Source organism: Rutidosis leptorrhynchoides, chromosome 9, assembly GCF_046630445.1.
Source record: "Rutidosis leptorrhynchoides isolate AG116_Rl617_1_P2 chromosome 9, CSIRO_AGI_Rlap_v1, whole genome shotgun sequence".
Taxonomy (NCBI): domain Eukaryota; kingdom Viridiplantae; phylum Streptophyta; class Magnoliopsida; order Asterales; family Asteraceae; genus Rutidosis; species Rutidosis leptorrhynchoides.
The window spans coordinates 342,887,789-342,906,507 of record NC_092341.1 but is presented as its reverse complement, the minus strand read 5'-3'; the positions used below and the strand labels follow the sequence as shown (position 1 = coordinate 342,906,507).

General features: G+C 35.1%; 1 long non-coding RNA gene across 1 annotated transcript; it reads right to left on the bottom strand.

Annotated features, from left to right (window-relative positions):
- Window positions 1-2,098: 2,098 nt before the first annotated feature.
- Window positions 2,099-18,499, bottom strand: LOC139866236 (uncharacterized). The gene is made up of 3 exons (XR_011765342.1): window positions 18,334-18,499; window positions 18,185-18,246; window positions 2,099-2,246 (listed from the first exon to the last, which is right to left on the bottom strand). It is a non-coding gene; the product is annotated as an uncharacterized lncRNA (long non-coding RNA).
- Window positions 18,500-18,719: the final 220 nt, after the last annotated feature.

The window sequence follows — 18,719 nt, the reverse complement described above, 5'->3', positions numbered from 1 at the left end:
TTTCCATGGACTTCATTACTTGCTTACCTAAGTCGGAAGGGTGTGGGAGTATTATAGTCGTGGTAGACCGGTTTTCTAAGTATGGTACCTTCATAGCCGCATCATCCGAAGTTACCGCGGATGAAACCGCAAAACTATTTTTCAAGAATGTGGTGAAGTATTGGGGGATACCGCATGTGATAGTAAGTGATCGAGATCCGAGGTTCACAGGGCGTTTTTGGACGGAGTTGTTCAAGATCATGGGGACGGACTTGAATTTCTCCACGAGTTTTCATCCCCAAACAGACGGACAGACGGAAAGGGTGAATGCACTATTGGAGCTCTATCTTCGACACTATGTAAGTGCAAATCAACATGATTGGGCTAAGCTTCTTGATATTGCTCAGTTCTCTTATAACATGCAAAGGAGTGAGTCCACGGGGAAGAGTCCTTTTGAGTTGGTGACAGGACGCCAACCATTGACCCCAAATGCTTTGGCCGCTTCATATGATGGAAGCAGCCCAGCCGCTTATAGAACGATGAAGGAGTGGCACGAACAAGCCGACTTGGCGCGAGCATCACTAGATAAGGCGACCAAGAAAATAAAGAAATGGGCGGATGAGAAAAGACGACATATTGAGTTCAAAGTTGGGGACCAAGTGATGGTGAAACTTTTACCTCAACAATTCAAAACATTTAGGAAGGTGCACAAAGGATTGATCCGGAGATATGAAGGCCCATTCCCGGTAATTGGACGTGTTGGGAACGTATCTTATCGAGTTCAACTACCGCCCAAGTTAAAGATTCATCCAGTCTTCCACGTAAGTTTTCTAAAACCTTATCATGGGGACGAGGAAGACCCAGAACGAGGAGTTTCCAAACGAGCACCAATGGCAGTTGCGACTTCGTTCGATCGTGAAGTGGAAGATATCTTGTTGCATCGAACGGTACAGAGACGAGGTGTGCCGAGCTATAGAGAATACCTGGTTAAGTGGCGTAACTTGCCCGATAGTGAAGCAAGCTGGGAAGCCGAAGACTTATTGTGGCAGTTCACAGACAAAATCAAGAAGTATCACGAGGATCACACGACGAGGACGTCGCGAGCTTAGGTGGGGGAGAATGTCACAACCCAATAAGTTTGTGGCCCAACCCACTAAGATTATGACCCAATTAAGGGTTTTAACCCAAGAACTTCATGGAAGGCCCAAGAACATCATGGAAGCTCCCTAGAACTTTCCCATGAGTTCTTCCATGGAATGGTATGGAATGTTCATGGAAATATCTATCTCCATGTATATACTTGAAGTTTCTAGTACTTAGATCCTAACCATTGATTTAGATTAATCTTAGCCATCCATTTTGTGTTAGAAGTAGTATAAATAGGGGTGGTCTCATTTGGCACACCACACCTCAAATCTCAAACATTCTCTCTTGTAAAGCATTCTCAAGCAATATAAGTATTTTCTTCAATTCCACTTGTTCTATAATATTTTCTCTTTTTGTTACTTGAATCATTATAAGGTCCGAGTAAGGCTGACTTAGTAGAGACTAAGTGCCGCACGTGAGCTTATTGAGATAAGTCCGTGACAAAAGGGTCTACAATAGTATTAGGATTCGAAATCCATTGAAGCGAATCTAGATTCCCTTTCCTCCACCGACATTTTACCCATTCAAAAGTACACGATTGGATTTCTTGAAAAGCAATAGGAACCGCCCCTTTTTGATTACGATTGGATTTAGCATACATGTACAATGAGTTAAAGATTAAAGTTTAATTCAAACTTGTAATTCGCAATAAATAAAATTATAAAATTGAAGTATGAAAAATATATTTGCAGACCAAATTAATATCAAACTAGTGAAATGATCCGTAGAATCACGGGTTTGTATAAACAAAACTGTTTAATGATATATTTTAAGTATTAAGTAATTTTTTTTAAACTTGACTAATCCATATTTATGACATATCATTTGAGAGATTTATATGATACTATAGATATAAAGATATGAAAAAATCTAATAAAAAAGATTATAGAAAATATACACTATTATACCGTTATTTCAATAGAAACATGATAACATAATTAAAAAATAAATAAATAAATAAAGTGACCTCTTATATAAGTTCATAAATAAGAGCTCTAAGTGAAAAAAACAACTTTATCTGAATGATCATGTATCTTGCATCACTTTATAAACTCCAAAAGCTTCCATCAAAAACTTTGCACAACCAAAATCACCAAGCTTGTATACACCATTCTCCACACCTATATTCCTTGTGTGACTCAATAACCAAAACATATATGAATATATGAGCTCATTAAACTAAATCGGGTGAGTGAAGGAGAGAGTATGAGGAGAGAGAAAGTGAGGAATGTCTATGGTGGAGCAAGATCGGTTCGAGAAGGGTACAATGGAAGACTTAGAGATCGTTTAGCTAGGCTTTTTGGAACTCAATTGGTATCGTTCATGTTCTTCAACTTCCCGACGAATTGGAATGTTGAAGATCTATGAAAAATCTTCAAAACATTCGGTGACCTAAGAGATATCTACCTTGCAAGGAAACGTTTGGGTAATGGTGAGCGTTTTGCATTTGTTCGGTTTGGAAATGTAGGCTGTGCGGACAAATTACTCTCAAACTTGGAAAAAATAAAATTTGAAGGCAAGCCTATTAAAATTTTCCCAGCGAAAGAAAGATCAGAGATGGGGGTTAGATATGGTACTAGGGTTCATGATAGACATGCTAGGGTTAGGGTTGATAACAGAGGTTCCGGGGTCAGTGCACATCACAGTAATGCTTTTAGAGATGAGAGAAGATTTAGTGATGTTGCAGGCAAATACCAGGAGGATCTACGTGATAGATTAAACAGCCGTAAGCCTGATCTGAGAGGGAAACTAGGGGAGAGTAAAGATGAAACGTTGGGGCCTAAAATTAGGATGAAATATCAGCAAGATAGTGTTAAGTATACTGACTCGAGAACAATCAAAGTGAGGAAAGAAGATTGTGGACTGGTTGGTCGTTCGATAATATGTGCACTCAAGAACATTGATCTTTTCTTCAACTTTGAAGAACTTTGCATAGTAGAGGGGTTACCAAAATTTTCATTAAAGTATGTTGGTGGTATGGAGGTGTTAATGGTTTTTGAATCCGTTGTTGTCGCTAAGACGATCATCGAGAACCTCAACCATTCCATACACAAGTGGTGTAACAGTGTTCGGATACTAGACAACAACATAAGATCAACAGGAAGACTGGTGTGGGTTGATGTAAAAGGGGTGCCGATTTTATATTGGAATGAAGACACCTTCAGACGTATTGTTGGGTGGTGGGGTCGTATTATTAAAATGGAGAATTGCAGCATCGATAATGGAAACCAAAACTTGAGTTATGCCAGTGTCTTGATTCATATGGGATGTTGCACGTCACAAATCGATGGATGGGTAAACTTGTCAGATGAAGATAATGTGTACTATGTGGGGGTCAAAGAAGATAGTGCAAGAGTGGTACATTTTGATTTCGTACAGAAAGAAGACCCATTCCATGATGAGGATCGAGCAGATGATGGATACAATAAGGTCAATAAAGATAATGATGATAATGGAATAGAGGATGATGATGAAGTTGTTGAAGACACCTTTGGGGATTCAGGAGATGAAGATAACTTCTTCAATCTTGAAGATGAAGATCTGGATAATGTTAATAATCGTGGTGATAATCAGACCCATTTAAACCCAGATTCCGGCAACAATGATCGGATTTCAAGAACTCCGGTGGAGGAATATGATGAGTCGGGTGGGCGTGACACCAGGAACAATTCCCAAGGCATTGATTACAACGATGGGTCAGATTCCAAAAAGAACACTGGCAGTTCCAAGAATCCCAGCCCTATTGAATGCGAGGTACGTGGCGTTGCAGTTAGCCCTAGTAAATGCAATGGGTGTGTAGATTCGGTTCAGAATAGTCCTGTCGGCCATGGATATAATAACTCAAATGCCGATTCGGCAGTTAGGGCAAATGGGGAGTCCAATCACGTGCCCTCCAACACGTGTGTAAGCCCAACATCATCGAATAGCAATATTGGGCCTGAGGGAGGAATAGATCCAATCATTAATGAAAGCCCAAACTGTGATCTGTTTAATGAAGATGTTGTTCCTGATTCTTTTAGCCCAGTTCAAGAACATATTAACCTGTTGCCCAACAAGGTTAATAAGGACGGCCCTACTTCAAGAAAGTTTAAAGTTAATAAGAATAGGTCTGGTAACTCAAACATGGATCAGAGCACAAAGAAAAACAGAAACGTGTCACAACTACAATCTAAAAAAGGGGAAAACGAAAAAGGTAAAGGTGTATGCTGTTGGTCGTCGGTTCAAAGGTGGAAATTGAGCTCAAGGATGTTGAATCTTAAAAAGAATGCTAGAAATAACAGAGAGGGTAAAACTCCACTGAGATCTAAGTGTTCTTCATGTGCGAATCACATCAGTCAATCCAAACAGCCATTGAAAATCAGGGTTTCCAAAAGGGCAGAAGGCGATGAATCCAAATCCTCAGGTTCATATAGCTCGATAAATCAGGAGGATGTCTATGATTACGGGACTCGTCTGGGTTTGAAGTGGCAGAAAAAGCCTTCCCATCAGTAAGTTCTCAATTCAACTCGTATTTCCAAGTTAATTATGAAGATCTTAGCGTACAATATTAGGGGTTTCGGGAGTGGGGTTGAAAGTAAGTTTGGTGATACTAAGAAATTGATTTGTCGTGAGAAACCTACCTTTTTAGCAATACAAGAATCGAAGTTGAACACTGTGAATCTTCAATGGATACAATCTCTTTGGTGGGACCATAACTGTGAATTTATTCAGCGGGAGAAAGTCGGGAAGTCGGGAGGCCAATTACTTGTTTGGGATAAATCGGCTTTCGAGGCTACGGATATCATCTCAGTTGATTTTGCAATAGGCATTAGAGGTATCTGGAAAAACAACGGGCACGCTCTTAATATCGTTAACGTTTACGGGCCTCATGACGATGTTAAAAAGTTAAAGTTTTGGGAATCTCTCTCTAACCTCGTTGATTCAAACGATGAAGCGTGGGTTTTTTGTGGCGACTTTAATGAAGTCAGAAATCAAAGTGAACGCTTCAACTGTGAGTATGTGGATTCTAGAGCTAGACGTTTCAATGATTTTATCACAACGAATAGCTTACTAGATATCCCAATGGGTGGGCGTATTTTTACTCGTGTAAGTGACGATGGAGTTAAGTTCAGTAAGCTCGACCGTTTTTTAGTAACCGAAAATTTCTTTCGCTTGTGGGATTGCTTGGCCGCCACTTGTCTAGATCGTACAAACTCAGATCACTGCCCGATTGTGTTGAAAGATGAAGAGAAGAATTTCGGTCCTAAACCTTTTAAGGTCTTTGATGTGTGGCTAGATGAAGATGATGTCGACAGGGTAATTAGTGATGCATGGAACAAGTCAGATTACTTGGGTTCGAGATTGGATAGGTTATTCATGAGCAAGTTGAAGGAGGTAAAGGAAAGCCTCAGAGCATGGAGTAGGGATAAATTCAGGCAGCTGGATAATGAGATAAAAAAGCATAAAGATGAAGCTCTAAAACTAGAGCTTAAAGCTGAAACAATTTGCCTGAACGATTCTGAATTAAATAGGTGGAAAGAAGAAAGAAAGGCATGGATGGATAAAGAAAAAATAAAATCGTGCATGATTAAACAAAAAGCCCGTGTCCGATGGGCTCTTGAAGGGGATGAAAACACCAAGTTTTTCCACTCAATGATTAGAAACAAGTACAATAAATGCAACATTCGAGGGTTGAACATTAATGGTTCATGGAACGAGTGCCCGTCTGATATAAAAGAAGAAGCGTTTAATCACTTTAAGGGTAGATTTGAGGTGCCGAAGGGTTTGAGGTCTTCAATGGAGGATTTATGTTATCCTTCAATTTCGAATGAACAGTCAGAAGCACTCGAACTTGAGTTCTCAGAAAGTGAAATTCGTGAAGCGATTAACGATTGTGGTAGTACAAAGGCGCCGGGTCCGGATGGTTTTAACCTACACTTCTTCAAAAAGTTTTGGGATATTATAAGCGTTGATTTAATAAGTGCTATCAAGTGGTTCTGGGAAAAGGGAGATATCTCGAGAGGGTGTAACGCCTCTTTTGTCACTTTAGTTCCTAAGAAAGCGGACCCAATTGAGTTGAATGATTTTAGACCTATTAGCTTGATCGGTAGTTTCTACAAGATCATCGCTAAGATTCTTGCTAATCGTCTTCGGAAGGTATTACCTACTCTAGTAGGTATGGAACAAAGTGCGTTCATTAAAGGGCGATACATTCTAGACGGCGCTCCAATTGCAAATGAGACCATTGGATACCTAAAAACAAAGGGAAAAAAAGGAATTATCTTTAAGGTAGACTTCGAAAAGGCCTTTGATAGCCTCAATTGGAACTTTCTCTTCAAGGTAATGAAAATTATGGGGTTTGGATCTAAATGGATAAAGTGGATAGATTCTTGTCTTAGATCGGCTTCGGTGTCAATTTTAGTAAACGGCTCTCCTACAAAAGAATTCGTACTTGAGCGAGGAGTTAGACAAGGTGACCCGTTGTCCCCGTTTTTATTTCTTTTGGTGGCCGAAGGTCTCAACATACTTACTAAAGCCGCCATTGACAAGGACTTATTCAAAGGTGTTATTGTGGGTGAAGAGGAGGTGCTCGTTTCTCACTTGCAATATGCGGACGACACCATATTTTTCGAGGATTGGAGTAGAACTAATGCTCTCTATCTAAGGAATTTATTGAAATGTTTTGAACTCTCTTCAGGTTTTAAAGTAAATTTCCATAAAAGTTGTATATTCGGTATTGGTGTTGATTGTTCGGAAGTAAACCATATTGCGAGATATTTGGGTTGTCAAGTGGGCAAAATTCCTTTTATATACCTTGGACTTCCCGTGGGTGCTAGAATGAATAAATGTAGTGATTGGATCCCGGTGATTGAGAAATTCAAGTCGAGGCTGTCAAGTTGGAAAGGACGTTCGCTATCTTTCGGGGGAAGATTGGTCCTAATTAAATCGGTTCTTAATAGTCTTCCATTGTACTATTTCTCGATCTTTCGTGCTCCGCCTAGTGTTATCAAAATTCTTGAGAAAGTGAGGAGAGAGTTTTTTTGGGGCGGGTTGGGTTCAAATCATTACATTTCTTGGGTTAAATGGGAATGTGTCTTAAATAATTTTCAAAATGGAGGTCTAAACATCGGGTCCCTGAAAAGTAAAAACCTTGCTTTGTTAGGGAAGTGGTGGTGGAGGTTCAAAACCGAAACCAATGCTTTTTGGGTCAAAATTATTCGAAGTATTTATGGTAATTGTGGTGGCTTGATAAGGGAGGATGATTTTAATCACACTCCTTCATCAAGCGTTTGGCAAAATATTATTCGTGCAGGTTACGCAATCGATGAAGAACAAGTGCCTTTCAAGTACTCTTTCACCAAGACACTAGGCGATGGAGGTTATACCTCCTTTTAGCATGATCATTGGATTGGTTTCTCCAAATTATGCACGTTATTTCCAAGGTTGTATATGCTGGAAAATCAGCCTAATGCCTCTGTCAAACAGCGAGTTACAAAGACTTCATCAAGTGACGAGGCTCAGTTTCATTGTGTGATGACCCGGAGATTTCCGAACAAATTTAAACTTTAACCTTTATATATATCCGACACGATAAGCAAATCTGTAATGTTTGAGTCTCGAAAGTGTTGAAACTATATTCATTTAATCAAATACCATTTGACCATGCCAAGCGATACACGAACAATTACGTGTAAATAAATATATATGTATATATACATGTGTACTTATTAGATTGACATATATTATAAAACATTGAACGGATTAGTTGATATGAACATAAGCTATGAGATCTATTTTATGAACTTGGAAATACTATCAAGGTATTGAATAGATAATACTTTACATGAACGTATTTGTTCGATGTAAGTTAATCAACAAGATTAAAAGATGATATCAAATGATTGAATTACCAGATACATTGATTTATGATTTCGAGTCTCTGTTATGAGGCCCACTTTGAATTAGAAAACTCTTACTTTTAACGGTATTCGGAATAAATGGTAATGTGATTTACAAGTAAGAATAAAGTATCACTTATTGGGAGTTAGACAAAAGTTAGTGGAGAATCGAATTTCATAATACTCGATTTATCATATAGAAGGAATAATTGGGATAAGATTCGTTGACTAGATAAACCCTTTTGATATGTTATATTAAGTTATATTATTTAGAAAGTTAAGAAAATTAATTAAACATCTACGCATACAAGAATTAAATCAAATTAAGTTTTAAAGCATAAACGTTATAGGATTTTCGATTATGTAAATGATCTTAAATTATACTTTGAAATATATCTAGTTTTGAAAAGTTAACTAGTATGTTATTAGATAAATATTTCAAAAATATGTATTGTGTATAAGATTATAAATTTTAAATAGATATATATATTTAATTAGTCATAAAACGTTTTGATTTTTTTAAACTAATATTAATAAATAGACTTTGATAAATAACAAGATTATGAATTATAAAAGGAAATGACCAAAATACTCAAAAGTTTAAGTTACACTTTGAGTGGGTTAATTTTTCATTTATTAAGTCTATATTTTGATAAAGGTACGAGTCATAAAACGTCCTGATTTAAAACAATATATTTTGATAAATAACGAGTCATTGATTTATAGAAGTAAATGACCACAACGGTCAATTTTATAAGTTATATTTTTATAAAAGAAATTTATTGATGAGTGAGTCTAATTTTTGTGAAAGGTACACGTCACGTAACTTAAAAGGCTAGTTTTCTAAACGTACGAAAGTGCGCCCGAAAAATCGAAAGTGGTACATGAGTCGTGAGACCACGACCGTGTCATTTTTGTAAAAATTATATTTTTACCATGAACGTAAATATAATATAATATTTAATTAATTCTAAAGATTAAATATATTAAATATTAAATAATATTATAAAATCTATATATAAAGTTTAGTTGGACGTGTTTATGTGATGTTATGTTAGGCGCAAATTACGGACCTTATTTCCTTCATCACTCCGAGATTGCGCAGTTAATGGGTCCCAGCAACATTATATAAATCTAGAACGCGTTTTTTGTTCAAACTGAATTCATTATTTTCATTCTTCCATTCTCTCGTCTCTCAAATCTCTCTACATATATATTAATTATAATTATTATTATTAATAATATTATTAATAAGATCAATATTTATTTTATGATTAGGAGTATTATTATTAGTAGTATTATTATTATTATACATAAAATATTACGACGAGTTCATGAGCGGGTCATTTCAAGACAAGTTTTATGAGTAGGATAGGGCTAGGGAAATTATGGGTTATGGCTATGGAGGTGATGGGTAATGTTCGGGGGTTATGCTCGTGGGTCAAATCTAGTGTTTGTCATCTCCGTTGCGTCTACGTACCTTCCCTACAATATTGAACCTCAATATTGATACGTTCGTGAATCCGAGGCCAACCTTGCATTTGTTCAATGATGTTATATGTATTTTTACTACAAAATACAGTATGGTGAGTTTCATTTGCTCCCTTTTTAATTGCTTTTGCAATATATATTTTTGCGACTGAGAATACATGCGATGTTTTTATAAATGTTTTACGAAATAGGCACAAGTACTGAAACTAATTCTATGTGGGTTTAAACCAGAAATATACCCTTAGCTTGGTAACATTAAACTACTTGTCTATGTATGGTAGGCGCGAATCCTAAAGATAGATCTATTGGGTCTGACAAACCCCATCCTGACTATGGGATGCTTTAGTACTTCGAGGTTATTTAAACACACCTGATCTGGTGTACTTTAGAGGGTAAAACATGAATGTTAAGGCTTGTTACCGGGTGCCTACAACTTATAGAATACTTTTATACACTTGCGAGTGTACATATATTTATAAACGGAAATCTTGTGGTCTATTAATATATTGAAATGATTATTATGATAAACCTATGAACTCACCAACCTTTTGGTTGACACTTTAAAGCATGTTTATTCTCAGGTATTAAAGAAATCTTCCGCTGTGCATTAGCTCATTTTAAGGATATTACTTGGAGTCATTCATGGCATATTTTGAAAGACGTTGCATTCGAGTCATTGAGTTCATCAAGATTATTATTATGTCAATTATAGTTGGATGTATTATGAAATGGTGTGCATGCCGTCAACTTTCGTTGTAAAGAAAGTTTGTCTTTTAAAAACGAATGCAATGTTTGTAAAATGTATCATATAGAGGTCAAATACCTCGCGATGTAATCAACTATTGTGAATCGTTTATAATGTATATGAACGAGTCCTTTCAGTTGGTATCAGAGCGGTGGTCTTAGCGAACCAGGTCTTGCATTAGTGTGTCTAACTGATAGTTGTTAAGATGCATCAGTGAGTCTGGACTTCGACCGTGTCTGCGTCTCAAAAGTTTTGCTTATCATTTTTAGTCTGAAATCATCTACTTACCACCCTTAGGAAATTACCTGCTTATCATTCTTAAGTCTAGACGCGTTTTCCTACATTTATTGCATAATAGTGTATAGACGAATTCTTATCTTAGCATATCTGTTACTGTGAACTTTGACTGACATCTTTCAAAGATTCCTCCGTAATTTATGGGATTTTGGTATTATATATACATATGTAAATTATGTATTGAAGAATACCAAATCTAAATTCTACAATCTATTTCATAAAAAAAAAAAAAAATCTTTCCCTGATCATACAAGATGCATCTCTCAACCAGTTTGAGTTCCTCGGATTCCGACAGCTATGCCGATATGGATTTCCACATGAGCTCCGAAAGCAGTGTGACCGGAATGGATCAACCAATTAGCCATCATCTATTCTGGATGAATTGGGGATGGGTTCGTAATCTACTTAACCATTGGAGACAAGAAGAAGGTGATCCCTTTCATCCACTACATTGCCCTCTTGGCAATGAACCTGAAGCACTTACTGGCGAACCTGTCCGAAACACCATTTTCTCTCTCATTTCCAGAGTATCTCGCCATGATTATATACTACACCAAATTCTAGATCTTATTTATCCGCTCGTCCGAACCGACAATCACCCCGGTGTAATAGAAGAAGTCAACGAGCTTCGCGCTCGGGTAGTGGCTTTGGAGAATATGGTGCAAAGGTTACAAACACCAGCAGCAGCACCAGCATCATAACCAGTACCACCATCAACAACATCAACAGTACCATTACCACCACCAACAACAACCGCATCGCAAACCTCAACTTCACAATCTGTCCCACGAGCATCGACGTCATACGCCATGTAGATACCAAGGAATACCATAACGATTAAGTATTGATTCATAACTTCATTGGGGAAACATTCTACGGCGATTATGTAATTTCTAAAGTTTAGAAATTATCTATCCTAGCCTTAACCATAAATCAAATGAGTTTAATTTAATATTAACTCATTAAATCTATATTACATCTGAAGAAATATACACATATATATTTCCATAAAGACTGTAATAAAATTCTTTTGTACAAAATATTAATTGTGAATTTTTTTTAACGGGTAGGTAATACCCGAGAGATATATAAATTCACAATTAATATGTTACATTCTTCGAATCTGATTCAGCAAGTCATCCATTATACTCCCTACTTTCACAACAATATACATTCTTTTATAGAAATCAAAACAACCATACTCATTCAAAATCTAATTACATATTCTGATTTTAAAATCTCAGAATTCGATTCAAGATATAACCGAAATCATCACTCTTAGATTCCTACATCTTTCAAAACTATACTTTGACTTCAAAACTGTCCTAGAACCTCATTTCTATTCATGAAACTCACAAAAATATTTGTATCATTCAAAATCTTAGAACATCATATGTATATTAACAATTACAATATGTGTTCAAACACTTCGAAATTCCTAAAGACATGCGAGATGATTATCCAACCACACATTACCCACTGTCATGCACCTGAAAAGCTCTCGAAACCAAATTTATAGTTTAACACGTATCCATATCAGATCCTTTGATATTTATTACCAAATATAATTTTTCAATCTCTTTCCAAAATAGACAGTTTTGTCACAGCTCCAGCAAATCACCTTCATTTGTTTATACGAATAAACCCTTCATCATGGTTACCGGGGAACCTTTCATATCTCGTCACATTAGCAGTAAACTTATCAACAACTTCATTAACCTTCGACTTAAGCCTCTCCGAAAATCCACTATACTTATTCATTAAAACCCCATCATGTACTCACCTACATCCTGTAACAATAATTGTCACACCAACTACTGGGAATTATCAATCAGTATTTTGAATTTCGCGACAATTTTATGTCAAAAGTTATACATATAACGTCTATCTCCTAGACTTACATATTTCGAATGTGAATTTTCTGAAAAACATCCCAAAATATGAACTAGTTCTCCGAAATTGGAAAAATGCCGATGAAGTAGCAAAAAAAAAAACTGTAAACGACTTTAACAGTCAAAAGTTTGATGATAAAGAATAGTATGGTGGTAAAGCTGAGAAAAAGAGAAGGTTTGAAACTGGAAAACGGATTGAGCAGACCATGAAGGAGGCTGTGGACAAATCACAAAGACTAAACCTGCCTTCAAAGGATCAAAATGATTCAGTGTCTACTGAAATCGTTAGCAAACAACTTACTTCTTATTCTAAACCTTCACAGACAAATCTTCTTCATCATCCATATTATCGTATCTTTTATTATAATATCTTCGATATTCCTGAAGATATTTTCACAACTATTCTTATCTGAAATCTTTTATCTCTTCGCAATATCTGCGTTACAACATAAAAAGAAACTGTGTTAGTTTCTAAATTCTAAAAAAAAAAAAATTGAACTTAAAATATGAATGTTTTTGAAGTGGTGTTGGGAACTGAGGCATGGGTTAGTATAATATAATGACACTTGATCAACGTCATTATATTACAATAATTCATGCTGAGTTTCTAATGGACGTGATGATTCACAGAACATACCGTCATCATGTGTCATTTACACGACTCTTGCATTCTACTTAATCTCTAAATATATCACGAAAATATTTCTTGATGATTCGGTCTTTTCCAGGATATTCTGGTAATTTGACAAATCAAGATTGTACCCTTTCAAATTCCTTCTTAGAACATTAACAATGTTCATTCCGAAATCCATAGTTAGGAATTCCGGACCATTACCAGAGTTATTTAATCGCAAGAAGAAGAAACGAAAGGACAAAGCTCCGAAATAGAAATTTGGGGTATAAACCACAGCAAATAGAAGAGAGCATTAACTATGTATGACGATGACTATAGAAGACAGAAGCAGGGACATCGAAATATAAGGGAGAGTGTAAAATCTAACAACAACCCAGAAATTACAACCCGTATATATCAATGCATATAGTAATGTAAAGACATGGGAGAACTAGAAACACTATAAACCCAAGAGTATAATAGAAGTAAATGGATTCTTCTGGTGGCAGACTAAAAAGAAGAATGACAGATATGAACGTTAGGAGTATATCAAGGATCAGGATGGGATGGAGCATATTAACGAATATTTTAAAGTATGAATTGAGGAATGAAGAATAGAAGATGTGAGTTGTAAAGAAATGGAGAGGGTGGATTATTAGGAAAATATTCGACAGAGCAATCGAAGCAGATTATCGCGTTTAACCAAAGAATATCTGAATCTCCTCAATTACCGAAGAATCAAATCTTAATATGAAGATTTCTTCTAAATTCCTTAAATTCCGGAAATCAATCTTGACTACGACACCGGTTAAGTCAAACTTACTTTTATTCATTTTCACTCTTAATTGATAGCTTCATTCGTACTCTTCACAAAAACAAATCGTTTTATCTATATTAATCAATGATGATAAAATACTATTTATCAGTTCATATACGTCATGAAAACATTCTTACTGTTAGCCATGACGACCTCTATCAAATTTCGGGACGAAATTTCTTTTAACGGGTAGGTACTGTGATGACCCGGAGATTTCCGAACAAATTTAAACTTTAACCTTTATATATATCCGACACGATAAGCAAATCTGTAATGTTTGAGTCTCGAAAGTGTTGAAACTATATTCATTTAATCAAATACCCTTTGACCAAGCCAAGCGATACACGAACAATTACGTGTAAATAAATATATATGTATATATACATGTGTACTTATTAGATTGACATATATTATAAAACATTGAATGGATTAGTTGATATGAACATAAGCTATGAGATCTATTTTATGAACTTGGAAATGCTATCAAGGTATTGAATAGATAATACTTTACATGAACGTATTTGTTCGATGTAAGTTAATCAACAAGATTAAAAGATGATATCAAATGATTGAATTACCAGATACATTGATTTATGATTTCGAGTCTCTGTTATGAGGCCCACTTTGAATTAGAAAACTCTTACTTTTAACGGTATTCGGAATAAATGGTAATGTGATTTACAAGTAAGAATAAAGTATCACTTATTGGGAGTTAGACAAAAGTTAGTGGAGAATCGAATTTCATAATACTCGATTTATCATATAGAAGGAATAATTGGGATAAGATTCGTTGACTAGATAAACCCTTTTGATATGTTATATAAAGTTATATTATTTAGAAAGTTAAGAAAATTAATTAAACATCTACGCATACAAGAATTAAATCAAATTAAGTTTTAAAGCATAAACGTTATAGGATTTTCGATTATGTAAATGATCTTAAATTATACTTTGAAATATATCTAGTTTTGAAAAGTTAACTAGTATGTTATTAGATAAATATTTCAAAAATATGTATTGTGTATAAGATTATAAATTTTAAATAGATATATATATTTAATTAGTCATAAAACGTTTTGATTTTTTTAAACTAATATTAATAAATAGACTTTGATAAATAACAAGATTATGAATTATAAAAGGAAATGACCAAAATACTCAAAAGTTTAAGTTACACTTTGAGTGGGTTAATTTTTCATTTATTAAGTCTATATTTTGATAAAGGTACGAGTCATAAAACGTCCTGATTTAAAACAATATATTTTGATAAATAACGAGTCATTGATTTATAGAAGTAAATGACCACAACGGTCAATTTTATAAGTTATATTTTTATAAAAGAAATTTATTGATGAGTGAGTCTAATTTTTGTGAAAGGTACACGTCACGTAACTTAAAAGGCTAGTTTTCTAAACGTACGAAAGTGCGCCCGAAAAATCGAAAGTGGTACATGAGTCGTGAGACCACGACCGTGTCATTTTTGTAAAAATTATATTTTTACCATGAACGTAAATATAATATAATATTTAATTAATTCTAAAGATTAAATATATTAAATATTAAATAATATTATAAAATCTATATATAAAGTTTAGTTGGACGTGTTTATGTGATGTTATGTTAGGCGCAAATTACGGACCTTATTTCCTTCATCACTCCGAGATTGCGCAGTTAATGGGTCCCAGCAACATTATATAAATCTAGAACGCGTTTTTTGTTCAAACTGAATTCATTATTTTCATTCTTCCATTCTCTCGTCTCTCAAATCTCTCTACATATATATTAATTATAATTATTATTATTAATAATATTATTAATAAGATCAATATTTATTTTATGATTAGGAGTATTATTATTAGTAGTATTATTATTATTATACATAAAATATTACGACGAGTTCATGAGCGGGTCATTTCAAGACAAGTTTTATGAGTAGGATAGGGCTAGGGAAATTATGGGTTATGGCTATGGAGGTGATGGGTAATGTTCGGGGGTTATGCTCGTGGATCAAATCTAGTGTTTGTCATCTCCGTTGCGTCTACGTACCTTCCCTACAATATTGAACCTCAATATTGATACGTTCGTGAATCCGAGGCCAACCTTGCATTTGTTCAATGATGTTATATGTATTTTTACTACAAAATACAGTATGGTGAGTTTCATTTGCTCCCTTTTTAATTGCTTTTGCAATATATATTTTTGGGACTGAGAATACATGCGCTGTTTTTATAAATGTTTTACGAAATAGGCACAAGTACTGAAACTAATTCTATGTGGGTTTAAACCAGAAATATACCCTTAGCTTGGTAACATTAAACTACTTGTCTATGTACGGTAGGCGCGAATCCTAAAGATAGATCTATTGGGTCTGACAAACCCCATCCTGACTATGGGATGCTTTAGTACTTCGAGGTTATTTAAACACACCTGATCTGGTGTACTTCAGAGGGTAAAACATGAATGTTAAGGCTTGTTACCGGGTGCCTACAACTTATAGAATACTTTTATACACTTGCGAGTGTACATATATTTATAAACGGAAATCTTGTGGTCTATTAATATATTGAAATGATTATTATGATAAACCTATGAACTCACCAACCTTTTGGTTGACACTTTAAAGCATGTTTATTCTCAGGTATTAAAGAAATCTTCCGCTGTGCATTAGCTCATTTTAAGGATATTACTTGGAGTCATTCATGGCATATTTTGAAAGACGTTGCATTCGAGTCATTGAGTTCATCAAGATTATTATTATGTCAATTATAGTTGGATGTATTATGAAATGGTGTGCATGCCGTCAACTTTCGTTGTAAAGAAAGTTTGTCTTTTAAAAACGAATGCAATGTTTGTAAAATGTATCATATAGAGGTCAAATACCTCGCGATGTAATCAACTATTGTGAATCATTTATAATGTATATGAACGGGTCCTTTCACATTGGAATTGGATGCGTGCTCCTACAAGCAGAACAGCAGACGAGCTGTCTGCTCTGGTTCAGCTGCTATCCGCGAGTGTTAAACTGACTGAACAGGAGGACAGGTGGAGCTGGAGTCTTGCACAGTGTGGGCGGTTCTCGGTTAACAGGTTGTCCAAAATTATCGATATGCATATACTCAGCCCCTTTGTCTCGCAGCAGCCTACGCTTCTCAACAGGTTAGTGCCGAAGAAAGTCGCTATCTTTATTTGGCGGGTGCAAAAAAACAGAATACCTGTCAAAGTCGAGCTTGACAAGAGGGGGATTGACTTGCATAATATACGATGCCCGAAGTGTGATGACGACCTAGAAACTTTGTCACATGCTTTGGTTTCGTGTAAGGATGTTTTTGATATTTGGATTCGGGTCTTCAAATGGTGCGGGTTGGGGATCCCTACTACCCTTGACCTCAATTCTCTTGTGTCGGATAACGATGTCTCTTCCTTCTCGAGTGATGGTCGGGTAATTTGGCAAGCGTTGAAGTGGATTTCGTTGTACCTCATTTGGAAAAATCGCAACCTTTTAGTGTTTCATGGCAAAGCTTGGAGTGCTCCTATGGTTTTAAGTGAGATTCAAATTAAAGCTTTCGAGTGGATTTCGAGTCGTCATTCAAAGGAAAAATTGGAGTGGCTCTCGTGGTTCGCAAATCCGAGTGTTTTTCTCAAGTAGATGTCAAAAATGCATAGCATGCTGTCGAGTTTTGCATGTTCTGTTCGAGTTTGTGTAGAGTTTTTGGTTTGTAATTCGAGGGTTTGGCGTGTGTCCTAGGTTGCTTCCTTTGCAACCGGGTTTATGTCAATCCTTCCTTGTTTCGATGTTTTGGCTTGGCTCATTTCTTTGTAAGGGCCAAGCTATGTTGTATCTCGAGTTAGTTTATATAATCTTGCTTTTCAAAAAAAAAAAAAAAAATCTAACATAAAGGATATAAAGTAGAAAATTCAAGGATATAAACATAAATATTATATTATGTAGTAGACAATTCAAATGCAATAAATCTATAAAAAAAAATAATACATAAATAGAATCGAACTTATCATCGTAACGAATAATTAACCACTTATCTCAAATCTGAAGTTTTCACTCGCAATGCTAGATTGATATTGCAGCTTCTTCGTTGTATCTTCTTTAAATTAAATTTAGGGTACAATTATTTCATAACTCAATTTTATCTTTACAGGATTAAACCCTAATTTAAAAAAATAAAATAAAAAATAATCCTTTTGACTCATCAACCACCACAACCACAACCCATATCAAACACAATATAGATAACAACAAAAACTTAAAGATATAATATTAAAAAATCAATAAAAAGAAACCCTAAAATTTAAATTGAACCATAAACTTACAGATTCGAATATAAAACCCATGATGCTCGAATCCAGTGTCGAATCTTTCTAAACCATATAACCTTAACATTACAAAAATTATATGTCAAAATCAAAAAACACAAATTGTAAAGTGAAACCTAAAATTGTTAAATTGTAAATGATGTTACCTGAAAGTTGAAACGATAAAGTTGCAGAATGAAGAGGAACGGAATATGGGGATCTTAGAATGCTCAGAGAAATGAAGCAAAACATATTACATATTGATGTTTTTATTTTGAATTTAATCCCTTAAAAATCGCCAGAATTGCAATAATTAATTGGAGAAGATGATAAACAAATATAAATGAAATAAAAAACTGAAGTCCTCCGCTAAAATTAGTAATCTAATTTTAGTAATCTAAAATTGTGTAGCTTGAGGCCGGTTTGTGATAGATCTCTAGCGTGAGTATATTAGGGTTTAATTGTGTAACGACGAGACTTTTTCGACTTATATTTATACTTTTACTTTCACGAAACTGTGTATTTGTGCGTACTGAGCTATATTATATTCTGG